This window comes from Vulpes vulpes, chromosome 13 (genome assembly GCF_048418805.1).
Source record: "Vulpes vulpes isolate BD-2025 chromosome 13, VulVul3, whole genome shotgun sequence".
NCBI lineage: Eukaryota > Metazoa > Chordata > Mammalia > Carnivora > Canidae > Vulpes > Vulpes vulpes.
In genome coordinates this window covers 157036118-157062801 of record NC_132792.1, presented here as the reverse complement: position 1 = coordinate 157062801, position 26684 = coordinate 157036118, and the positions used below count along the sequence as shown (strand labels likewise).

The 26684-nt window shown below is 39.5% G+C and overlaps 1 long non-coding RNA gene across 1 annotated transcript in view; it reads left to right on the top strand.

Moving 5' to 3' along the window:
- Positions 1-3237: 3237 nt before the first annotated feature.
- Positions 3238-26684, top strand: part of LOC140595091 (uncharacterized) — a 30862-nt gene continuing 7415 nt past the window's right edge. The window contains exons 1-2 of the long non-coding RNA XR_011996477.1: positions 3238-3323; positions 4268-4318. This is a non-coding gene — a long non-coding RNA (uncharacterized lncRNA). The remainder of the gene's footprint in view (positions 3324-4267; positions 4319-26684) is intronic.

The following is a 26684-nucleotide window of genomic DNA, read 5'->3' as shown; positions in this document are numbered from 1 at the left end:
CAAACAAATCATATAAGTCCTCCTCTCATGTATCAGTAAAACATTGAGCCCTCTGGGTGATTTGCAGCTGAACCCCTAGACTTTTTAGTTGTAATTTAAAAAAATGGTTATTTTCATTCACAGAACTCACAGGGTTTTAAACATGGACCTTTTGTTTTTGTTTTTGTTTTTTTTAGAAATGCAGGGTGGAATCATAAAAAGAATCATAGCAAAATAGAAGAGGGGAAAGGTAGTGGTTTTACCTAATGAATAAAGTTACTTTCCAGTTTGCCAGTTTACTGACCTACAAAGTACATTCATTGTTCTCTACCAATTTAGTGCTTCGCAATTAATGGAGGTAGGGCTGGATAGTGGATGAACTGAAAGAAAGGCAATGAAGAAAAGGGAAAATAAGAGAGAAAGATTGGCTTAAGATAGAGTGAAGGAAATCCCTAAGACTAATTTTCTCAATACAAGAGAGCTTGTAAAAGCAATTTCCCCCTTTCAAAAAGTACACTGATTATGCTGAGTCAGGCAAATGCTCCGTTAATATCTAAGCTGTTTTGTTCTGTTGTCTGGGAGGCTCATAGTATTATTCATTGACAAAGGGGACTTACCAAATAACATGACTTCTTTGAGTTTCCCAATGTACCTGGAGAGAATTGTTCATTAAGAAGGACTAGTGTGAAAGGCCACTAATTGTTACTTCCTAATTGGAGTTAACTCAGGCCACATCAGGCGAAATGAGGATAATCAGGGGGCAGCTAGGATATTAGGCAATTTCTAAATGTTGTGAGTCAAATCAAGCCTTATTTTTCTTTATGGACTCCATTTAATTTAAAATTTTTAAGTGCACTAAGATTTCCTACACTTTGTTTGTACAATTACTTGTCTTAATTCACCAGGAACAGATCCACAAAAAAGATTCAAAATGTCAATAACGTCGTCAACCCATAAGTGTGGAATTCTCAACTCCTTCATGTAGATGGTGAGGAAAGTAGGACAGGCACAGGTACCTATTTTCAGGTGGCAACATGGTCTGAGATTCCTTATAGATGACTAATATTAATCGGTCATGTAATTGTTCCAAAGTAGCCTGAAAATAAAATGAAATTCAGATGAAGTCATTATGCAGCCCTAACAGCCTTCTGAGAGTCTAGGCCTGAGGCTAAGAAAATAAAAATGGATCTTATTTGTATTTAACCAACAAATGAATTAATTAGCTCCTTAAAAAGCTTTAAAAATGTCATATTTAAGTAGCCTTGCTCAGTTAGAATTGAAGAGAGTATTTTTGTAAGTCAATCACAATCAATATCCAGTGAAAGTGGAGGTATGTATCATACACATGGAATTTTTTTTGTATTTCTTTCTTTTCACCTGCCTGAGCACTTGCTGTCCTACATTCTTCAGTGAAGGATACATAATCCTTAGTCTAAAGAGTGGCTTTTCTTTTTTTGGGTGATCGATGGCTCTTCATTTGACGGCCTTGGTAGAGCGGTAATAGAAAAGACCCAACGTTGGTGATCTCAAAGTAGTGGGAAAACTCACAGACTCATAGGAGTGGCCTCCAAGAGTTCCTTGGTCTGACCCAGAAATATGAACTTGGTCATTTATTGTCACAGGCACAGTGTCACTAACATGCGTCAATAAGACAGCATACCCACAAGGTAGAAATTCTGTTTTAATTGTGAGTTTTGCTACAAGCGTAGAGAATGATACTCAAAGTAATGAAAAGTAATGAGCTGTAAACCAAAGATTTTGTTCTTATGTTGAACTAAAGTTTACATGAAGCCTAACATATTTAATGAAATGTATAAACACCTTATAAATAAGCATAGATTGAAAGCTTTGTGCATCCCACCTTAGAATCTGAGAGGCTGGCTGTGTTCAGATAATCCAGCCTTCTCTTAGGCCCAGAGAAGATAACCTTTTTGCCTGAGAACATACAACTAGTAAAGATTCACACTTCTTTTCTTGAGTTTGGAAATAAACGTTTTTAATTAGTATATAAGACTTTTCCTCTTTGGTTGGGATATTGAAAGAGAATTTCTATAATTCTTCTAAAGTCTAACAATAAAATTATAGTAGTTTTATATAAATTTTTATTGAGCAACTTTCCCTTCATAATCAACAAAATTCTCCAAATAACCTGTTTTGTTTCATCCTCACTTTTTAAAAAAAGATTTTATTTATTAATTAATGAGACACAGAGAGGGAGGCAGAGACACAGGCAGAGGGAGAAGTCCCCAATATGGGACTTGATCCTGGGACCTTGGAGTCCCACCCTGGCCCGAAGGCAGATGCTCAACTGCCGAGCTACCCAGGTGTCCGTGTATCCTCACTTTTACCATTACTACCACTCAGGTACACTCAAATGTATTTTATTTTGGTAAAATATTTTTATTCCTTGTTTACTGCAGTGAACAAGTTTCACTGGTTACTTTCACCTCAACCTTTCTCCCCCCCCCTTTTTTTTTAACAACTTAAGATGTAAATTCTTTTTTTCTTTCAGTGTTCAAACTCTATCTTAGAAATCTCCTCATGCGAGCCTCAGCTCCAAATGAGAAGTTTTTTGAACAGATCTCATGCTCCCCTTTTTTCTCTTTACCTTAATCTTTTCTTAGAAGAGATTTATTTATTTGAGAGAGAGAGAGAGAGAGAGAGAGAGAGAGAGCAAGTGTGTGCCAGTACATGAGGGGAGGGACAGAGGGAGAAGGACCAAAAGTGCTAAGCAGACGCCCCACTGAGTGTGGGGCCCTATGTGGGGCTCAGTCCCAGGACCCCGAGATCATGACCTGAGCCTAAATCAGGAGCTGGTGGCTTAACTGACTGTGTCACCCAGGCACCTTCTCTCACCTTGATCTATAGATTTTTCAGGATGCTGATGTATTTGAAGTAGAGGAAGAGTGGCATGGTGCGGTGTGAAGTCATGCAGGTGGGAGGTTACCTCCGAGAGACTCTGAAGCAGGGGAAGAAGAAAGACCCCAGGCATGGATGAAACCAGCAGAGCAGGGAGCCAACACGAAACAGGGTTGCTGGGCAAAGTGGGGCCTGACCACGAGATGGGAGCAAGGAGTTCAGGTTTGTTCCAGGAAGGGATTTAGGGAGACTCATTTTATGATTCAGCTTCTTTGGTTCTCCCGAAGAAGCAAAGTGCAAATGCTTTTGGTTTGTGGAGTCAGGAAAGAATGCCTCGCTTCTCAGTGGAGCTAGTCTCTCCCAGCATCGCCCTCCCGCATCCCAGATCCTTTTAAGAGAACACAAAGCTTTCGTACCATAAAATTACAAGTCTTAACCCACTTGGAAGAGTTAACATCTCGGTATAAAGGGATATGGGCGGGAAGGTAAGTGTGGGTATCAGATCCTTTCTGGTTTTGAGAGAAGCAAGGCTTTCTGAGAAGGAAAAGTGCAAGTGTTGTTCCAGGGGACTGGGACAAAAAAAGCTAAGACTGGTTATTGAAGACGAAACCCTTGTTTTATGATTTGCTTGTGGGGGTGGGAAGAGGCTGAAGTATTTTTTTTTTTTTTAAGATTTATTCATTTTAGAGGGAGAGCAAGAGAGTGAGAGACAGAGTGAGAGGGGAAACAGAGGCAGAAGGAGAGAGTGAGAGTCTCCAGCAGGCTCCCCGCTGAGCACATGCCCCGATGTGGGGCTTGATCTCGTCACCCGGAGATTATGACCTGAGTCAGAGGCTGATCCAGTGCAGCCTCCCAGGTGCCCCCCAAATATTTCTTTCATACCACCTCTGATCACTAATTCATTTTCCTCTAGAGATGTGCCCCCTCCCCCCAAAAAATAAAGAAAAAAAAAAGAAAAGAAAACCTTTTCTGCTGTAAATGATACACACACATTCTAGCTATTTGATTGTTGGTTCATAGGATATAACTGACAGAATGGCTTGAGATTTAGGATCTGTGTTACCTGAAGTCAAGCGTAGATGGTCAGTCTGGTTTTTGGTGTGGGTTCCGAGCCAGAGATGGCAGGGCCAAATAGTGCTGGCATCTAAGGGGGCGATAGATAAAGAAACCACTTGTATCTTTTTGTTATGACTTGCCTGGTTTGCTTTCTGCTTGAGAATGACATTTTGAGGTTCCTTGGGAAATTTCATACCGTTGTGTTTTTTGTTTTGTTTGTTTTGCAATTACTTAGGATGTGCAAACATCAGACAGGAGCGGGTCCCTCTGTCTCCTGATGGTAGCACCTCCCGGGCAGCCAGTCAGAGCGCTGTGACTATTGTGGCGTCACCGTCACATCCCACTTTAAACAGCTTCTTTTTCCCTTCCACAGGATTGGAAAGGAACCCGAATTGAATACTTCGGCCACCGCAAGCGGGAAGTGGTAAATTAAGAAAAATAAATCCTGATGATAATGAATTTATTCGGCTGTAAGCCTCGCTCTGGAGAGAGTTGTCCAAGTTATGGAGTGCCTAACGAGATTAGTGCAAACACCTAAGACTTTGTGATTTAATTAAAAAATGTTTAGCTTTTTATTTTGGAATAATTTTAGATGTACAAGAATGTGGCAAAAATGGTACAAAGAATTCCTGTATGTCCTTCGCTTGTCTTCTCAAAATCACATAATTCATATTGATTTCATTTTAGTTAGTCATCTTCAGATTTTATTGAGATTTGCTGATTGTCTCAGGTCCAGCATCCAGTCCAGGATTGTACTTCACATGTAGTTGCTGGCTAATGACTTTTAAAGATTGCTGTACCACCTACACTTTTTTTTTTTTAAAAAGCAATTAGGAACCTTTAGTATAATGATGTCATAATTATAAGACTAGCTCAGTAAAAATGTCCAAGCCCATTGATTATGAATTGGAATAATTGCTCTGATGTACTTATTCCAGGTAGAATGGAAAGTAAAAAGTCAAAAATTTCCCAAGCACATTTACTTCTCACCCATTTTAAATGGGAAGTGTTATTATAGTCTTAGAAGCATTTTGGCAGGCCAGCACTTCCCATGGTCATCTGGGTCAGAAGCCAAATTAGAATTGTCTCTTATTTTTAATCCATTCTGATATGAGTTCCAATATCATGACCTGATTTCCATCTTTAGCCACATTTAGCCAGAATTTATCCAAAGAGCCTTTTAATCATTTTGTGTTTCGACATATCAACTGTTGAAATTCTCACCTTCAATCAATGTAGTTGGAATTTTTTGATGCCAATTTTTGTGAATAATACTGGGTAATTAATATTTTGGGAAGTGGATGAATGGTTCCAGCCTCAAAGAGCTTAACTCTTATAGAAAAAGTACACATTTTTCTAAAAATTTATGAAGGTGTGTATATTAGGGTACTCCAGGGGAACCTGGAGATGCTGGCCTGCGTCTTCTTTAGGGCCTTCCTCTTGTACTTCTTGACAGTGTGGATGTTTCTGAGGAACTTGGGGTGTACCCCTTTAAAAGACTCCTATCTTTGTGATTGGGGTTTCTTGACACCATTTCTGTGTCATTTTGGGGACTGGTTGTGTGTGGCGAGGTTCTTGGATTTGGCACTGAAGTCCATGGCTCCTGAAGGGGCTGGGACTGGAAGAGAAAAAAATAAATGAATATTGTTGATGAATGAATGATTGAGTGAATGATGACTATTATACCACTAATGTAAATGATGAGTTAAATGGTTTAATGAGTTGATTGCTTAACATACTTTCTCCCAATTGCTTTTTCCAGCATCTAGAAAGCATCTTCCTTTTTGTTACCTTTCTTCTCTTCTTAGCATATGCTATCTAGAATAGTTGACAGGACACCTGGGTGGCTCAGTGGTTGAGCCTCTGCCATCTGCTCAAGGCGTGATCCTGGAGTCCTGGGATCGAGTCCCACATCGGGCTCCCTGCATGGAGCCTGCTTCTCCCTCTGCCTGTGTCTCTGCCTCTCTCTGTGTGTCTCTCATGAATAAATAAGTTAAAATCTTAAAAAAAAAAGAATAATTGACAAAATAGCTTACATGTTGCCACCCCACTGTCAACCTAGACAGATTCTTCTTCCTGTTTCCATCTTTTAGCGGGCATTGAAGATTGAGGATTTATTATCATTTGAAGACTTTGCTAGGGAAGAGCTTAGTTTAAAATCTCTAAATTATTATAAGGAGATGGTAATTTTGCAAAAATGACATCGGAGCAAATTTTCTCCATCCTTGGCATAATAGTTGCTATTTATTGAACTCCTACGGCATGTCAGGTGATTTCATTTTTATTTATTTCACAAATTTTTATTGAGCATGTACCATATGCCAAATACTGCTTGGAGAGCCAGGGTGTTTTAGTGTAGTAAAAAAAAAAATGGACAAAAAGGTACACATGTCACGTATTTTGTAGTACGGGTTGGTTTGAGTCCTATAATAGGAGTCACGTGATCCTTACAACAGCTCTTCAAGATGGGTCTTATTTTCCTTGTTTTACATAGAAAATAAAGAAGCATAGAGAGGTGAAGTCACTCATTCATGATCTCATGGTTATGAGTTTCAAACTGAGATTTGGGTGCAACTATCTTCCTCCATAGCTAATATATACTTTTGTGGTTCCATGTACCTCCTTATTAGTATGACATTGTGGAGAAGCTTGGGATTGAAGGATAGAAGACATGAGGGTAAATTCCAGGTGAGTAACTCAGCTCAGTATGGCTTTGGCTGTATTTCGCAGACATCTCTGAATCTCAGTTCCCCCAGCTAGGTAGTAGCGAGACTCTGACTGGCAGCGTTATCGTGAAGAGGAAATAAAATATTCTAGATGAAAACCCTTAGCACAGCTCGTGGCACAAAGTAGACGTCCAGCAAATGTTAGTTTCGTCTGCATCACAAGTAAAAAGAATATTCTAATTCTTTCCCACCATATTTAAGATTCCTTTTTAAGGGTATAATAAAGTGAATTATTTCCAGCGTCTGTATGATGAATCAAATTTTGCAGGTACTCTCGTCGTATTTTATTTTTGGAATAACTCCTGAGTTTACAGGTTGAATCAATGAAGGAACTCAGCGGGAGGGTGGGGAGATGGTGAAAATGTTAGAGAGATTGATTCAGCTTCCCAAGGCAATGGGGTAGCTGTCTCCTAAGTGATCTATGTCCTTACAGTGGCTCTTGGATGGACCTGAGGCTGTTGTTTGCCAAATGGGCCCCCATCCCCCTCCCCCACCCAGGAGCCTCCCTCCAGAACCTTCTGTTCCCCCTTTGCTGACTGTCTTCTCTGCCACAGCACCTGCCCCCACTGATATTTATATGGTGCCTTTGCCCCAACGACTACCGTGGTCGCTGTTACTGCCCATCCCTGAAGCGTTGCTGAAAAATGCAAAAACATCATTCTGGGAGTCAGAATAACCATGTGACCTTGGGAACATTACTTACTGCCTCCAGATTCTTATTTTCTGAAAAAACAAGATTAGAGAAGATGATTTCCTCCGATTTTCCCCAGTACTCTTCAATGATTCACCTTCTCTCATATCTTCTTCTTGCCTCGTGCATTTTGTTCATTCTCCTACCTGCTCTAAGCTCCGCTGGGGAGAAAAAGTGCTTTCATAAGACTAGGAACTGGGTTGGTAACAGCTTTTCCTTCTTCTCCCAGAGCAAGCGGGCCCATCTGCGCGTTAGAGAACATCCTCCTTCCCTGGTCAGGTCCTCCCTATTTGTGGAAGCTTTGCTTTTCAACGTCCACTATTGCTAGGTGTGTAGTTTGATTAGCCACAGAGAGGTTCTTTTTTGGGTGTTGGACAATTTTCTGTTTTTCTGAAGCCTAGGGGTCTCTAGAAGGAATATGGCTTCACTATAATGACAACAACAAACAATACTTTTCAAAACATTTTTCATATATTTCATTCTACTTTACAAAATGAAAGGTTACTCGCAGGAAAAAAAGAAAAAAGGATGAACACAATACATTCTGTACAGAATTACAAAGGTATTTTTCTCAAGCTTCTCTGGAGGAAATTTATTTTATTTTTTTTTAATTTTTATTTTTTTATTTTATGATAGTCACAGAGAGAGAGAGAGAGAGAGAGGCAGAGACACAGGCAGAGGGAGAAGCAGGCTCCATGCACCGGGAGCCTGACGTGGGATTCGATCCCGGGTCTCCAGGATCGTGCCCTGGGCCAAAGGCAGGCGCCAAACCTCTGCACCACCCAGGGTTCCCCTCTGAAGGAATTTTAAAGTTGCTAGTGGGATCTTCTTACTCCCGAAGTGGCTAACGTGGCTCAGAAACTGGACTCAACTGAATTTTTAAAATGCAAATAAGTGTTTTTTTATTTTTATTTTTTAAGTGGACCGTATAGGACATTTAAAGTGTGATCTCATTTATGGTGTATTATATATTTTTTCCATCATGTTCTAGCACAGCTTAATTTTTTTAAAGATTGGCATCTTAAATGCATGCAAGCAGACTTGACTAATAAAGGCCAGAGTGTCTGTCTCCTGCAGTAAGCACATCGGGGTTGACAAAAGGATCTCAACTGTCAAGGATCATTTAAAACCAATGAATTAAAAATCAAGAGGTCAGGGAGAGCCGTGCGGAGATGATAAGGCTCTCTGTATTTGTCTTAGCAAGAGAAGTATTAAACCAGAGCGATTTTCTTCTTCATTCTCCACCCCACCCCACCCCCACCCCCGCCTGCACCAGGGAGAAATGTGAAACTCAATTTTACCCTTGGTTGAGAAGGTGCTAATTTGTCTGACAAGTTGTTGGAATCTGAGGATGCTCAAGGTATCCTTGATGTCTCGAACCTTCATGCCGAGTGAAGCATGCTTCTAATGTGTCAGTGTTTAGGAGATATTCTATATCTCATTAGGTAAGAACAATATAAACCACATGCATGCAGATGGGGCGGGAACTTGTCCCCTGTCGAAGGGAAAAACCTTCAACTTGTTAAAACCGAGGCATTTTTGGAATCACTCCCATCCGAGTAAATATTTGATCAGAGACTAACTATTCTTTTATATCCTAGAGGATTTAAATGAACTTTCTCTCCATTTGCTGCCTATTTCACGAGAGAGGCAAGTCTTCAAATCTTTCCCTTTATCGATCGCGATATCAGTGAGTATTTATCAAGAAGGCTCCTAAGAGAGGCGGCAATGTGAATATGAAAACTTTAATTCCTTTTCTTTTTAATTGTGTATTCATTGATTTTTTCCCCCTATATTTTCTAAAGCCAAGAATTAGCTATGTTAGTGACCTTTTGCATGTTAACTAAATCCTAGTGGGTAAACTGATGCATTATTAAGAGAAAAGCCCTGTTGGCAAAAAAGACTTTTCCTAGCACGTAATTCACCCCAAGCCGCATGACTGATAACAACAGCTAACGCGGAATTTAACTCTTATTGTGGGCAAGGCACTTTTCTAAGTGTTTTTACTTATATTTACTTGAGTAACCCTCATAATAACCGTGTGAGGTGGGCACTATTATTTTAGCTTATAGAAGTAGAAAAATGATGACAAAAGTTGCACCACGATAAGGTAATGGAGTCCAATTCAAACCTGGAAGGTCTGGCTGAGAGTCCATCTCCTACCTCCGATGCTATGCTGCTTTTCCTCCTACGTAGAGCCTCCACGGAGGAGTGATAGAGTATGTGGGGTAGGACTGCCTTGTGCAGTGAAGGGAAAATGTCATGTAGCCAATAAAACCTTCCACAGGATCTACCTACGGCTGTTTTTTAAAAGGTAAAATTACGAAATAAACTGTAATATTTTCAACAACATTTACCTGCTATGTTTAACTGGCATTATATATTATATAAAGACTGAGCTCCCGAGGCACTCCTTCTAACATAATCAGGGCTCTTACATGTTGTTGAGTCCCTACCATGTGTGAGATATTATAAATGCATAATACCTTTGAAATAACTTATAGGATAACTTATACAATAAATTATTATTTATATTTCGGCATCAAAGAATATGAGTTTCAGGGAGGCGAGTAAAGGGCTGGCTGTTTCTCAATATTCACTCTTTCCCACCTCACCAGGAATAAATCCTCCTGACTATTAGATGTTAAAAGAATACCTGGAATGAAGAGTATTTTTAAGTGTTTCTTGCAGCTCAGTGTTAGCATATAATTAAATTCTGGCCAGTAAGATGTGGGCAATTATGTGTGTCTTTTGAAAAGTGTCCTTAAAAGTGTCCTCTACTCCTGCCCCTATACTACTACTTTCTGCTGGCAGGAACATAGATATGATGGCTGGTGCTCCAACAGCCTTTTTAGATTGTGAGGAGAAATCGTTGCTAAGAATTGAAATGTCCTGACACTGTTGATTCTACTCTGGACCACTGCTACATCAGTGCTTCTCAAACTCTCCTGTGCATCCAGATCATGTAGGGGTCTTATTAAAATGTAGAGTCTGATTCAGTATGTCTGGGGTGGGGCCTCAGAATTTGCATTGCTTTTTTTTTTTTTTTGCATTGCTTTTTTAAAATTAGTTTTTTATTTTAATTCTAGTGTTGATAACATACATTGTTACATCAGTTGCAGTGTAGTGATTCCACACTTCCATACATCACCGGGTGCTCATCATAACAAGTGCCCTCCTTAATCCCCACCACCTATTTAATCCATCCCCCATCCACCTCCTCTCTGGGAACCATCAGTTTGTTCTCTATGGTTAAGAGTCTGTTTCTTGATTTGTCTCTCTCTCTCTTTTTTTCCTTTGCTCATTTGTTTTGTATCTTAAATTTCACATTGGAGTGAAATCATATATTTGTCAGAGAAATCTGACTGACTTGTTTTGCTTAGCATTATACTCTCTAGATCCATCCATGTTGTTGCAAATGGCAAGATTTCATTCTTTTTTATTGCTGAGTAATATTCCAGTGTGTGTGTGTGTGTGTGTGTGTGTGTGTGTGGAAATACAGATGGATAAAGAAGATGTCATAATGTGACATATACACACACACACACACACATATATTTATCTATTTACCTATGGATTGGCACTTGTGCTTCTTCCCTATTTGGCCATCATAAATAATGCTGCTATAAAATAAAGGGATGCAGGCAGACTGGGTGGCTCAGTGGTTTAGCTCTGCCTTCAGCCCAGGGCATGATCCTGGGGACCCAGGATCGAGTCCCATGTCGGGCTCCCTGCATGGAGCCTGCTTCTCCCTCCGCTTGTGTCTCTCCCTCTCTCTCTCTCTGTCTCTCATGAATAAACAAATAAAATCTTAAAAAAATACAGGGATGCCTGTATCCCTTTGAATTCAGATTTTGCATTTCTAGTAAGATCCCAGGTGATGCTAATGCTGCTTGCTGGTCCATGAGCTACACTTGGATTAGTAAGGTCGTAAGAGATAGTATCAGAATTAGTACCTGGGGTTTTCAGATACCAAAACCCATGCTCCTTCCTTTAGGTCTGCAGCCTCCTTTAATATTTTCCCATTTATAATTCCTCCATATGTCCAAACTCTCATGACCATAAGATAATTATATCAATGCCTTCATGACCTGTCTCCTTAGCAACTTCAGGATACAATGTAGATTCTTCACGTAAAACATAATTGTTTGATGCGGGTGAGGTTGGCATGGAGTGAAACTAAAGGGAAGATGGCAGTGTTCACATATTAATTTCAGTTTATTCAGTGATTCAGTTGAGTAGTTAGTTGAGTTATGGATGATTTTCAAGAGGACTAATGTCATATTGAGTTGATAGGAATATTCAAATCATAGGAGAAAACAGAGGTGCTCAACTTTGATTGCAAATCAGACTTTCCTGGGGAATCCCTAGGACTCCGGTTGCCCAGGCTGGAAGCCAGGCCAGATGGAACAGAAGCTTTGGGGTGGGTACCAGGCATCAGTCTCCTCAGTCTCTTCAGGTAAGCTCAAGGTATAACCACGCTTGCAAACCACTGACCTAAATGGGTGCTTTCTTGGAAAATTCTATACCTCTTTCAAAAATCCTTCAGCCATTACAATAAACATCAAATGATTTTCTTGGAGTTTCTTGTGTCTGAATCAAGAGTCACAGCACAATTACTTGAATATTTTGGTGTCGAAGTGTATATTTACTATGAAAGTGTAAGAAGTCATTTGCTAAGGTATTCCCTAAGTTCAAGAGATCCTACGTAATGATCTAAAAGATTCAGTATAAACCAGGAACGTCTCCTCAGACTTTAAATAATTATTCAAACCACTATTCCTGAAAACTTTGCCTTCCTTATATATGTGCAGAGCACATTTTTATACACATGTATTAGTTATCATCCTTTTGCCCTCCAGATGCCCTTTCACCCTCCTTCACCCTGCTGACTTACATGGACTACTTCCATGGTGCCCATGCCCTCTGTCTTCCAGTTGGCTTAGACCAGTGGGAAATCCCATCCACCCACTCTAAGATTTGAAGGAAAATGAGACAGCTCTTCGTTTGGCTCCATTCAAGGTTTTCTCAAACTGGCTGTTTCCTTCCACTGAACATCATTGCTGCCTACAGGGTCACCTTCTCTACTGGTTCTATCATTTGGGGTCCTCTCCTCATGCCTCTAAGCTGAGGGGCAAAAGACTCCATGGCTCCTGGTCCCAGGTTCCTCCTGCATTATCCCTGGTGCTTACTCTCTACTCCACCCACAACTTTATATGATCTCTATGAAAACAAATTCGACTCAAATCATCCTGTTATGACTGTGCTGTTTGTTTCACTGGGACCTTGGTTAAGGTGCTTGATAAATACCGAGGTGAGAAAATCTGCCTGGAGGTCATGCCAGTGACAGAGGCAGTAACCAGAAGACCCTGGAGTGTTGCGTCATTCTACCAGACACTAGAGCCCAGGTCTGATGTGGAAGTACGTGTAACAGTTTTTAAGGGCATGTTTGCCTCAGTTCTTACTGGTGAATTACAAGTTAACTTCTGCGGCCCATTTATTATTTTATCGTCTAAGATCATTAATGTAAAGATCCATGAGTATCAAAATCTACATGGCATGGCTTTTATTTATTACTTCTCTCGGTTACAGTTCCCTCTGGAGTATTTGCTATTCCTAGTATTTGCCCTGTATTTTTCTCCATCCATCTCTTAGCACGCTCTCTTACCTCCTCTTGGAATTCAAGGTCTAGATCAAGGACACCTGGGTGGCTCAGTCAGGTGAGCGTCCAACTCTTGGTTTCGCCTCAGGTCATGATCTCCTGGGTCGTGGGTTTGAGCCTGGGGTGGAGCTTCATGCTTTGGGCTCTGTGCTGAGCGGGGAGTCTGCTTGAAGATTCTCTCCCACTGCCCCTCTCTCCATCCACACTTGCTCTCCCTCCGAAAGAAAGAAAGAAGGGAAAGAAGGAAGGGAGGACGGAAGCAAGGAATAAATCTTTTAAGACAATCATTTAAGGTCTAGATCAAATGCCCCCTGGCATGTTTTCCCTGATTTTTCTCATCAGTTTTGATGAAATCTAGCTCATGATCCCTATGTCTTTGGCGCTTTCCGCTTTACTTTATTCCTCACATTCATTCCTTTGAGCGCTGGCTGTCCTTGAGCAAGCAACTATGTTTTCCTCTGTTTTGTTTTTCTTATCTATAAGGTGGGAATAACAATAGTGCCTACCCTGGTGAGTTACTAGGTTTGTATTCGATAAGGTAGGCAAGGCATTTCAATTAGTGTCTGGCACATAATGAGCAATAAATATTAGCTGTTTTATGATACTTATGCCCTCGTAATGAAACTATTTGGCGCGTGCTACTTTTCTGCAATATATTTATGGGACAGTGACAGTGTCACCTTTGTATCCCTGGCACGGCACAGAGTTGATGGGTGGGTAGTTGGTTAGTTCATTTGAATACGTGTTCATTTAATGAAAAGAAGGGGAAATGGCACAGCGGTTAAACGCCGGCTCTGAGACGTATTTCCTGGGTGAGAACTCTGGTTTCTAGCACTGAGTGTTTGTGTGGCTCTGAGCAAAGTATTTAATCTCATTTTGCCTCAGCCATCCCCTCAATGAATGAGAGACTAGAATTTTACCTCCTAGGATTGTTAAGACTTAAATGAGATAATTATGTAAACTACCTCGCACCAGGCCTAGAACGGGGTAAGTAAGGATGCAGTAAATAAAAGTATTCTTAAAGGAATCGTAAGATTAGAAAGAAAGCAATCCAGGGAGAGAATCACATGTGAAGCAAAAATGCTGTGGTTTAATGATTATTGTTTTAAAAGTATAATGCAGGGAAAACAATTGCAGTGAAAAAAATATATATGCCTGATAGATAAGGAAAGCATTTTGAGGTTGAGAGTTATGTCAGGACAGGGTATCCTTGTATAAAACTGCTCTAGTGATGTGAAAAAGATTCATATAGTCTATCTCTTGCCAAAGGGTATGTCAAATATGAGATTTACACTTCCTAAGTGTTGTGGATTGTGATACGTGCCATTTATTTGCGTGTCAGTAACTCTATATTCATTCCTATAGAGGACCCATTCACTTCTCGCTGACCTCCTCTTTCCACTCTCGTACATTCCTCATTACATACCAGATGTGTACTCTGATGTATGGCCAAAAATCTAGGTGAATCAAGAGTGGCGGTATAGAGTAGACAGCAGCCGTGTCTTGCAGTGATTCATTCTAATTACACCAAAATCTAACTAATGGAGAAGTCAGTGCAGTTGGAAGAGAAAGAGGAATGTGGCTTCTCTTTCTGCCTTTTCCTTTCCAGAGACTGACCCTCGTGAACTGTTGGAACTTGATAGCCATAATCAATAGCTTGTAAAACAATAAGGTCAGCATTGTAAAGATTCAGATTTTCTGCTTCCAAATGTAATGGAAACAAGACTGGTGTGCTGAGCCATTGAGGTGAGTCTGACCTTAGCTGACTGACTCTGATAAAAGACCCAGAGCAGAGGAAGAGATAAAAGAATAACACAGGGAAGACCTGGTTGTAAATATAATATCAGCACCATCCTTGTTTCTACTCTGGGAACATGCTGAATTGTTATTTTGCTATTATTTTAAAGGTAGAAGGTCCCAGTTCTAGTAAAAGAGTAGATTATTTCAGGAGGCTCAGGAATGGGGGGCCTAGATACGTTCTCCTGAAGGTGGCTCCATCAGTGTGTTTCAGCTGCCTTTACATGAGTTTGAGTTAATTCCATGAATTCACTCACATTTCCTAAGTACTAAGTTTACCTACAATTACTTTTTTTTTTTTTTCCAAGATTTTATTTATTTATTAGAGACACACAGAGGCAGAGACACAGGCAGAGGGAGAAGCAGGCTCCACGATGTGGGACTGGATCCTGGGTCTCCAGGATCATGCCCTGGGCCCAAGGCGGCGCCAAACCGCTAAGCCACTGGGGCTGCCCTACAATTACTTTTTAAAGACAAGGGATTAGGATTGTTTATCTCAGAATTCTGACTGGAAGTGGTAGTGGTTCAGGGGTCAGATATGTCTACATTAAAAGTGCATACTGAAGGAGCATTGTAGGTCTGCAGATTTCTGAATCAGGCTGCTCTTGATATAGCAGCTATTTCCAGTGTATTTCTGCAAAAACATTTTAGAATTTGATTACAAAATATGGAGGAAAGAGATAGCCTTGTGGGCTAACTAAATGCTTGTCTCCAAGTTAAGAGGTTGTTTCAATCACAGGGCAGATACGTATGAGCTGAGATTTGAGTTCTATCTTAGCTACTGTCAGGAAAAAAAAGAAACAATTTCTTATATTAAAAAGATCTTTATAAGTTTTCTGAAAATGTATCAGTGGCTTAAAAGTCAAATAACCACCACCAGTTTTACTTCTGGTGATTGAAGTGTAAGGATTTAAACATCTGTAGAGTAAATTTCTCCTTCCAATAAATGTGACTTTAAAAATTAGAAGGAAAAGGTCTTCTTAGCACGTGTCATGTGTTTGTCGAAGATAGATCATTCGAGCGTTCAAGATGCTCAGCGAAACGAAGAGGTTCAGGGATAGCCATTTAGAGATATGGGGCCACTGAGGGTATAACCATCAGCCCAGGGAACAGAAGCTCTTACTTAGGTGAAAGACAAGCAGGTGGCAACTGATATAAAATGGACTCTTGCATTGAATACACTTTGAGTTGAGTTTATAGTAAAGTCTTGCTCAGTATTCCCCGATTGGAGTTTATTTTCCAGTCAACTGTCCTCTGCTCTACCAGCTGAGCTCTTGAAGGGTGCACTGTCCTGCTTTCTAGATTCTTATGTAGACATCCTTTCTTTCCAAAGGAGACGAAATAGGAGTCACTAAAAAAAAGAGGTACTTTGTGATGCTCACTGATGGGGAACTGTCAAAGCTAAGGCATTAAAACATTTGTGATATCATCGAAATGATAAATGTCACCAACATCACCTCGCACTGTGCCTTTCTCATAATCGCTATTAAGAACCTTGTGGGAATGCTGCAGCTCGTAAGAGCTAGACAGTTCTAGTTTTGGAGATTTGAAAAATGCTGCTTTGCCCAATTATAATAATGTGAATTTGGAATGGGTATTTTTCAATGATATCTCTTCACTGAACCAAATACAGGTATCTTCCACTTTTTGAAAGTTCATTATCAGACCACTCCATTTTTATGAACGACCTGTGTTAGCATTTGGTTTTGGTTACCAAAAGGAATCCTGAGAGGTTTTTTACTTTTACCAAAAAAAAAAAAAAAAAAAAAAAAGGTGAAAAGCAGAAAATAGTTCAGGGTCTGTTTTACAGGGAGATCTTGTAGGGATGAGCCTGTAAGACTAGCCTCCCCACGTTTCTGCCCCGGAAACTACACTTCTACTCCCTAGACTTTTTCAGCTTACCAAAAATGGTTTTGTAGGGATGCTCTACTTTCAGATAGCTGAGGGGGACCTGTGTCACATTTTGAGGAGCCAGAGGAAGTTTTGGTTAGTGACCCTCATCAATACCTGGGGGAGTAATTGAAGGGGAAGTGAGGAGACGTACTGGTCATTTCATACATTACATAACAGTGTAAATACCAGAAGAGCGAGCTCCAGGATATCTGCAGATCAGCTCAGAGATGCCACTTCCTAAGGAGGTTTTGTTGAACTACAGCAGAGACTGATTTAAATGTTTAAGAAAGTGAGGTAAAGATCCTACTAGAATAAAGACCACCCAGAGAGCTGGACCACAAAGTCATTAGCATAATTTTTATTAACTGTCTGTCATAGCAGTTCACATCCTCGCTACTAGGTGATCTTGAACATTCACAGGAAATTGAATCCTGGGAATTATATAATATTCTGAGGATTTAACTAAAGATACCCAGGATACCAAAATATTTGCAGTAGTACTTGTATTTGCTCATATAAGTACAAGATAGACACTGATTGTAATATGTTAATAATTTCATTATATTGTCTCTTAAGGACCTTTATCAGATGTCTTGAGACTTCCACGCATTTATCAAGATCATAAGATCTCAACAATGATGTTGAAAGCTGCCTTGCAGAAGTGCAGTGTGACTTCTCCAAACACAAGCTTGCCCTCGATTCCCTAATGTAAGGAGCAAAAAGCCCTTTGAGAAGAAATACAAAGAATCCCCATCCAAAGTATTTATACCGTTAGAAAAGTCTGATTTTAGGAAACTCTTGAAGGATTTCCCAAGGTTTTGTCCACTCTTCTTGAGGTGCTGGAGGTTTCTGGGAGAGAGTCTGTATCATTTTCTTTGATTTTGGCCACTGTACCAATTCACTGAGATGGAAATATTTCCCTTATTTTTCAGGAAAAAAAATAATAGAAAAACTTGATTACCAAATCAAACAAGCTTTCCTCAGCACAGCTGTATGCATCACTGTGCCAATTGTGCTGGTTCTGAAGTCTAGTGAATATTATGGTAAAACTAAGGGCAGATTCGATATGGGTCTGTTTTCACTTTTTATTTTAAAATAATTTTAATGTTATAGGAAGGTTGAAAAATAGCATAGAGTTTATGTATATCTTTCATCCAGACTCTTATAATATTATCATCTCATGTAAGTAGAGTGAGGTTACAGAAAATTACCCTTCACACAATACTAAACTACAGATTTTATTTAAATTTTCCACTTTTGTCTGTGCCAGGATCCAATGTAGGATCTCCAACGCTTTAAGTTGTGCTTCCTTATCTCCTACAATCTATAACAACTTCTCAGTCTTTGTGTTTCATGACCTTGACACTTTTGAAAAGTACTGCTTAGTTATTATGTACAATATATCTCAATTTGGGTGTTCCTGGTGTTACCCATAATTAGATTAAGGTTATGCATTTTTGGTAAGAATACCAAAATGTGATGTGCCCTTCTCAGTGAATCTCTCAGGAAGTACACGATGTTGATATGTCTTATTACTGGTGATGTTCATTTGTTATAGTTTGTATTCCATTTTGGATTTCTCCCATTTCCTGGTTATTTTCTAATTTACATACAGTAAAAAAGTCACTGTTTGTATCGTACACTTCTGTGTTTTTTGACAAATTCAGAGTTATGTTTCCATCACTATAGTGATGATACAGAACATTTTTATTTTCCCTATCTCTCATTTTGCCTCTTTGCAGTGAATCCCTCCCCACATTTCACCGCCAACCACCGATTTGTTTTTAGTTTTCCTATACTTTTGCCTTAGTAAAATGCTTTTAAGATTCGTTCTTTTTTTGTTCATGAATCAAGGTTGCTACACTTTATTGCTGAATAACATTCCACTGTATAGAGGTAACGCAGTTGGCTTATACATTCAGTTGAAGAACATCTATTTTTGATAATTGTGAATAAAGCTGCTATAAACATCTGCATGTTAGGTATATATCAAGGTTTATTTCTTTCTCATAAGGATGCCCAATTTTTTCAGAACTGTAGAATTCCCTTTGCCCTTCTCTAAAAATTCAGTTGACTCTACCTGTACGGGCCTGTTTCTGGACTCCTATCCATCACTGTGTCTGTCTTTTCAATGATACCACATGGTTTTTTTCACTATCACTTTATGCTAAGTATTGAATTTGGGTAGTGGGAGTCTCAACTTTGCTCTTTCTCTCTCTCTCTCTCTCTCTTTTTAAAAGATTTTATTTATTTATTCATGAGAGAGAGAGGGGGTGAGAGAGAGAGAGAGAGAGAAAGAGAGAGAGAGAGAGGCAGAGACAGGCTCCATGCAGGGAGCCTGACATGGGACTCCTGGGACCCTGGGGTCACGCCCTGGGCCAAAGGCACAGGCCAAACCTCTGAACCACCCAGGCGTCCCAACTTTGCTCTTTCTCAAAGTTGTTTTGACCACTCTGGTTCCTTTGTCTTTCCATAATACATTTAAAAATCAGTGTGACAATCTTTAGTCCCCTCCTCCCCCCAACAAATGAACAAACAAGCAAGCCCAGCTTGCTTACATTTTATTTGTGAATGTAACAAATTTATAGATCAATTTCGAGCCTTTACAATATTGTCTTTACAATAGCATCCAAATTTATGATACAATATTATGTAATATTATAGTATTATGTAGTTAAAATACGATTACAACACACTTGCTGTATAATGCAACACAATTAACAATTACAATATTGTACAATATTACAGTGCTATATAGTATTTCATTACAATATTGGTTCTTCCAGTCCATGAAGAGATACATGTCTCTGTATCTGTTTACATCTTCTTGGTTTATTTTATCAGTGTTTTGTAATATGCAGCATACAGATCCTGTATATATTCTGTTAGATTTGTATATTAGTATTTCATTTCTTTCTTTTTTGTTTTTTGGTGCTCTTGTAAATGACACTTAAAAGAAGAAATAAAACTGTTTCTATTAGTAGACAACATGACTGTCAATAAAGAAAATTCCAAATAATCTATAAGACCTTCTTGAACTAATTAGAGAGTTTATCTAAGTCACAAAACACAAGGTCAACATACAAAAATTAACTGCATTTCTGCATAATAACAATGAATAATTAGAATACAAATTTATTTTTTAAAGTGTCACTTTAAATGAATCACTTGAATGCCTTTTTCTCTCTTTTCCTTTTTTTTTTTTTTTAAACTTGGTTGGAATTTCTACTATTAGATTTAATAGGAGTTGTGAGAAAGAGCACCCCTTGTCCCTATCTTGGGGATGGGGAGCATTTAGTCTTTTGACGTTAGTTGTAGATTTTTTATAAAAATTCCTGTATCAAGTTAAGGAAATTCTCTTCTATTCCTAATTTGCTGAGAATTTTTATAATACATGGGTATTAAATTTTGTCAAATGCTTTTTCTGTATTGAGATTATCACACATCTTTTTTTCTTTACTGTATAACGCAGTATACAGTAATCTATGTAATATGAATTACATAGATTAATTTTTGAATGTTGATGATACCTTGAATTCCTGGGATGAACTTGCTTAGTTGCTACTTATTGTCCTTTTTCTATATTGCTGGTTTTGATTTGGCAATATTTGGTTGACCATTTTGCATGTATGCTCACAAGGGATATTAGCCTATAGTGTATGTGTGTGTGTGTGTGTGTGTGTGTATGTGTGTGTGTATATATAAATTATATATATATATATATATATATATATATATATATATATAAAATGCTTTGGTTTGGTTGTGGTAAATGTTATGCAGAATTGTTCCTATTTTTTTTCCCTTAAATATTTGGTACAATCTACCAGTGGAATTGTCTGGACTTGGAAATTTCTGTAATGGAAAGTGTTAAACTATGAATTAAATTTCATATATATTATTTGTATGTATATATTCAGATTATCTATGTCTTCTGGAGTAATCTTGGTAGTTTTTGACTTTCAAGGAATTGATCGTTTCCACCTAAATCATTGAATTTTTTAATATAAATTTTTTTTTGTAATATTTCCTCATTAACCTTGGGATATGTCAAGATCTGTAGTGATGCCCCCCCTTTTTTTTTTCATTCCTGATTTGGTCATTTGGTATTCTCTGGTTTTTCTTTGTAGTTCGTCCAGAAGTTTCTCAATTTTATTACTCTTTTTAAAGGACAAACTTTGGTTTTATTGGCCTCTTGTATTGTTTTTCTGTTTTCAATTTAATTAATTTCTACTTGTTTCTATATTATTTGCTTCCTTCTGCTTTCCTTGGAATGAATTTGCTTTTCTTTCTCTAGTTTCTTAAGGGAGAAAATTAATTACTAATTTGGGGACTTTTTTTCCACATAGGTATTGGATGGCTAAATAAAATTTGATGGATAGGGATCCCTGGGTGGCGCAGTGGTTTGGCGCTTGCCTTTGGCCCAGGGCGCGATCCTGGAGACCCGGGATCGAATCCCACATCAGGCTCCCGGTGCATGGAGCCTGCTTCTCCCTCTGCCTATGTCTCTGCCATTCTCTCTCTCTCTCTGTGTGACTATCATAAATAAATAAAAATTAAAAAAAAAATTAAAAAAAATTGATGGATAAATAAAATCGTTTCTAATCTCTTAGCTGCACACTACACATTTTTATTTGTTGCATTTTTATTTTTATTCAGGTAAAATATGTTGTTTCTCTTGAGGCATCTTTGATGCATGGGTTATTTAGAAGTGTGTTATTTATTTTCCAAAACTTTAGGGTTTTCTAGTTTTCTTTCTGTTATTGAGTTTTAGTTTATTTCATGTATATATATATTTGTGTGTGTGTGTGTGTGTGTGTGCGCCCATATATATGTGTGTGTGTGTACACACCCTATATGTACACACATACATATATTTTTTACACAACAGGGTGGGTCATAATATATCCGTTGTCATGGAGATGCGTAGAGATCTCTATCAGTCTGTTAAGTAACTACATTGTATTCTATTGTATAGAGAAGACCTTATTTAAATATTGAATCCACTGTTGATGGAATTTAAGGTGTTCAGTTTTCAACTATTAACAATTATGCTGCAGCAATCTTGAATTATAATACATATTTAATACATATTTGTATTCCTTTAATTGTTTATTTTTTTAAAGAGAGAAAGAAAGAACGTGGGTGCACACAAGTGGGGTGGGGAGGAGCTGCAGGAGAGAAAGAGGGAGAATCTTAAGCAGGCTCCATGCTCAGCGTGGGGCACAACACGGGACTCTATCTCACCACCCTGAGCTGAAATCATGTGTTGGATGTGTAACTGACTGAGCTACCCAGGCGCCCCTATATTTGGAAGGAAGTTTTAAACAGGATAAAATTTTAAAGTAAAATTATTAAGGAATAGGGTATGCATAGTTTGAATGTTGACGGATATTTCCACGTATCTCCCCAGAAAGGTCATACTAGTGTCCATTACCCCTGGGAGTGTATGGGAGTGCCTGTTTTTACTCCATACCATTTCCAAATACTGTTCCCCCCTGGAGTGTATTCTCTGAGCAATAGGATGCTGCTAAGACTTTGTATATTGTTATGGATATGATGAATTCAGTGTTTGGGCATAACAGCTTGGCATTAGCATTAAGAGAATGGATGGAGATGAGTGAATTTTGATGCATGGAGACAAATGTCATAATCCAGCCTTGAGGATTTGAGAGCCAGCACCAAGCTAGTTGGATTGCAGTAGGAGTGTAGAGAAGGGATTAACGTTTCAAAGAAACTGAAATGGGACTTACTAGTGCTTGAATGTAAGGACCGATTTTGGATTCAGAAGACTAGGATTTGAGTCTCAGAGATTCCATTGTTACCAACTTAGTGACCTTGATTAATTTTTCCATTTCATTTTCCTTATCTCTAGCAGGTTTACTGCAAGGATTAAGCAAGGGAATTTATATGATAGTTTTAAAAACTTTAATATCTGATGGAAATGTCAGATAAATGTAAAAACATGTGAGATGTGATGTGAAGGAGAGGAAAGATTGAATAATAGTTCCCGTATTTCAGCCAGATGGTCCAAGAAGTGAAGAGACACTGGTGGAAGGAGATGATTGAAAGGGTCAGATTTGGAACTGTTGTGTTTGGGGTAACTACAGAGCTTCCGCATTCAAATAGCCAAGTTAGTGGGTACAACTGAATTAGGATTAAGGAGATAAAGATTTGAGGGGCACTGAGGGGCTCAGGGTATGATCCAGGGGTCCTGGGATCAAGTCCCACATCGGGGTCCCTGCAAGGAGTCTGCTTCTCTCTCTGCCTGTGTCTCTGCCCCACCCCCGTGTCTCTCATGAATAAATAAATGAAATCTTAAAAAAAAAAAGGGGGGGGGGAAAGGAGATAAAGAGTTGAAATGAATTTCCTCTGAGAAGGACTAGAGGTTGGCTCTCTGACCACACAGTTCCTCCTCCCAGTTTTTGGCTGCACATAACTAATAGGTTGAACATCCTTCACTGGGTCCCTCTTCTTCCAGAAAGGGCTGAAGTGGCCTATGGTGATCTCGTGTTAATTGGAATCTGGCTTGTTAGTAGGATCTTTCAAACATATTGTGCTTGGGATCATGTTTGGAGGCTAAAACTCAAGTTCGTATGCTTGGAAAAAGGCATCGTCTGTTTTAGCATGACTTCTCCATTGAGGAGAGGATTATAGAAAAGATACTAACTGATGTCATGAGAATTAAATCTAAATATAATGGAATTGCTTGCCTTTTAGGTGAGAGACCCCCAGTCAGTAATAATGAAAACGATACCACTTTTGTCCTCAGCAAGCTTAAATCTGATAGGAAGAGGATTGATGTCTAAATTTAATAAAAATATCGCTGGTGTCTTGTTAGGTTTGTGTATTGACACAGTGGAGGAAGGAGAGGCAAAGAAGGGAGTAGTCAATTCTACATCCCAGGGGGAGGAAGGCAAATATTTCAGAATCTAGGGGGATGTTGATTGAGCTGTGACTTGAAAGATAGTGTTTGTGGGTGTACAAGGCAGGACACTTAGGGAAGAGAGTATGGATCTTCTGTCGATTGTGTGGATGGGAGATTTTTGAATCCACGGTTCAAAAATTTATTCAGGATACATTTGTTAAGTGTCTGCTACATGTCAAACAGTTCTAGACTCCAGGAACAGAAGAGTGAGTGAATAAATGAATGGGTCAAAACACAGCCACTCTCATTGAAATGTGGAAATATCCGTCAACATTCAAACTATGCATATCATATTCCTTAATAATTTTACTTTAAAATTTTATCCTGTTTAAAACTTCCTTCCAAATATAGGGGCCCAGTGTGATGGCACCTGCAAGAGGATCACCGTGCCTGGAGCTCAGGGAGTGATGAGATGGGGCAAGGTTGCATTGGAAGGGCCACGTTGGGGCTGTGCCCTGGCCAGAATGGCGATCTCCTCGGCCTTTGCCCCAATTCTGTCAACTTTAGTCTTGGTTCTCATTCATTTGAATAATGTGCTCTGCTTCATCCAAATGATGTGCAGCTGCTCTGTGCCCCCACCTGTACCGCTCAGTCCTAAACCTGAGATGATTCGGTGAGATTTGATCATGATTTTGAAAGATGATATCATCGGTTCATATTGACCTTGCTGTGGTATAATGATTGTCATGCCCGAAGTTTATTTTGATATGTTGGGTCAAGTGAAGTCTTCTGAGCTTTTGTATTAACAGATTGAAAAGAAGCAGGGAAAGAAAAAAAAAATAACAAAAACGTATTTTAACTCCTGGAGAAGAATAAATATGTGCCCCTTCTCTTGAGCGCAGTATACTATGACTTATGTGCTACTGCAACCTAATGAAGCCTGAAGTGATTCGAAATACGGCCTGCTGCATAATCATTCAGACAGATCACCTGTTTGCGGGGGTGCCTGAAGCCCAGCAGGCTCCCAGAGGAAAGAGAACTAACTGTTCCAGTCTTCAGCATCTCTAGTCATGACCTGGCAGTTGGGCTGCTTGCAGCCGCTCTAGTGCCTCAATTGCAGGCCTCCCCTCGATTAAATGATTTGCTTTTTTCCTCATTATTTGTGTTCCTTTACTGTACTCTTCTTTTCTTTGTCTTTGCTCTCAGTTATCTTGCCATGAGAATAATTTGCTTATTAACCCGTGAGGACAAGTTTGTCATGCCTTATCTTTCCATCCGAAGGAAATGTCACTTGTGGCTTGTGCAAATTATTTTGACTTCATGACATCCTAGAAACATATATTTGATGTTGGGATATAGTCTGATGTCCCACAAATACAGACACCCTTTCTTTTAAAACATTTTATTTAAATATAACAAGGGCATAGAATATATTTTATCTTTAGATCACCAAGAAGCACAAAACCTTCTCTCTTCATGCAAAGTCTTTAAACATAGTAGCTTCTCCTGACCTGGGTTCTAGACCACACTTGCATCTTTTAAGTGGACATAGTCATTTCCCCAGAGTATGCATTTTCTAAAGGTAGGCTTGGTGGCAGCTCCTTCTCTCGCGCCTTGCGTAGTTCCGGCCTGGGGCATGGAGGGGCCACCAGCATTCTGTATGGTGCACAGCACTGGGTACACAGAAGGCCTTCCTCCTGTCATCTGAGACCCTGTACCCTGCCTCCTCTTGTCCCTGATACCAGCACCTCTGTGTCACTGCTCGACATCACTCCGTCCATCTGTCTGTCTTAACTCCACACGGTAGATGCACAATGGTTTTTGCCGAATACCTTCAGAGGAGATGGCTATGCTATTAGAAGGTGTGTGCAGATGTACTGTAGACTTCAGGTGGTGAGGTCAGCTGTCTCCATTGCGTGAGTTCAGAATCCCTCCAAAGTGCCAAAACCCACCCCTTTAAGATGATCCTGGCTTCACATTCTCAGGTCTTTTCTAAAAACATCCTATTTCTGTTCCATTTTGTTTGTATTTCTTTTTCACGCTCATCTGACATACCATATTCTTTCTTTTTTTCCACTTATTAAATTCATTTATTTATTGTTAGCCTTGGACTGAGGGTTTGTCTTTTCACTCTTCTGTTCCTTGAGTCTAGAACTGTGTTTGACATGTAGCAGACACTTAACAAATGTATCCTGAATAAATGAATGAGTAAAAACACAGCCACTCTCTTTTTCATTCTCTGTCTGCTTTCTTCTTTTCTCCATGGACTGGCTTTTTTTTTTTTTTTGTTTGTTTGTTTTTTGTCTTATGTTTTCAGGGCACAAATGCACCAATCCAGTTTCCACATCATAGCCTCAAACACATTCCCAGTCTGAGTTACTGCTGTTTCCCAGTGTCTATCCTAAATTCCCAGGCGAAGAGATAAAATTGATGCTGCTTGCATCAGGAATGTGCCCTGGTCCAACTGGTCATGGACAAGCTGTTAGGGACATAAAGAAGCTGCTAAGATTGTTTCTAGGATCCACTTTTCTGGGAAGGAAAGGAAATTCCAAGAAAAAAAAATAACTGTGCATTGAATGGGTAGCAGGTATTTCAGTGATTCACAAATTCTGATGAATGCTTCTCAAAACATTTAAAATTTCCTAAATATTTTAAATGAGTTTGCAAAAGGGTATTGTACGAGCTCCACCTGCCGTAATAAAATACCATAGACTGGGTGGCTTAAACAACAGAAATCTATTTTCTCACAGTTCTGGAGGCTGGAAGTCTGAGTTCAGGGTGCCAGGATGGTTGGGTTCTAATGAGAGCTCTTGCTGGCTTGCAGATGACCGCCTCTCTGCACATGGCAGAGGGAGATGGAGACGCAGAGCCAGCTCTCTGGTAAGGGGCACTTAACCTGAGGGCCCACTCACATGACCTGCCTAAACCTAGTTGTCCCCCAAAGGTCAAATTGGGGTACCTGGGTGGCTCCATCGGTTAATCGTCTGACTTTGGCTTACATCATGATCTCGGGGTCCTGGGATCCAACCCAGATAGGACTCTGCTCAGCGGGGAGTCTGCTTGTCCCTCTTCTTCTGCCCTTCCCCCACACGTGTGCACACATGCTTGCATGCTCTCTCTCTCTCAAACTAAAAAAAAGGCCAAATACTCTCA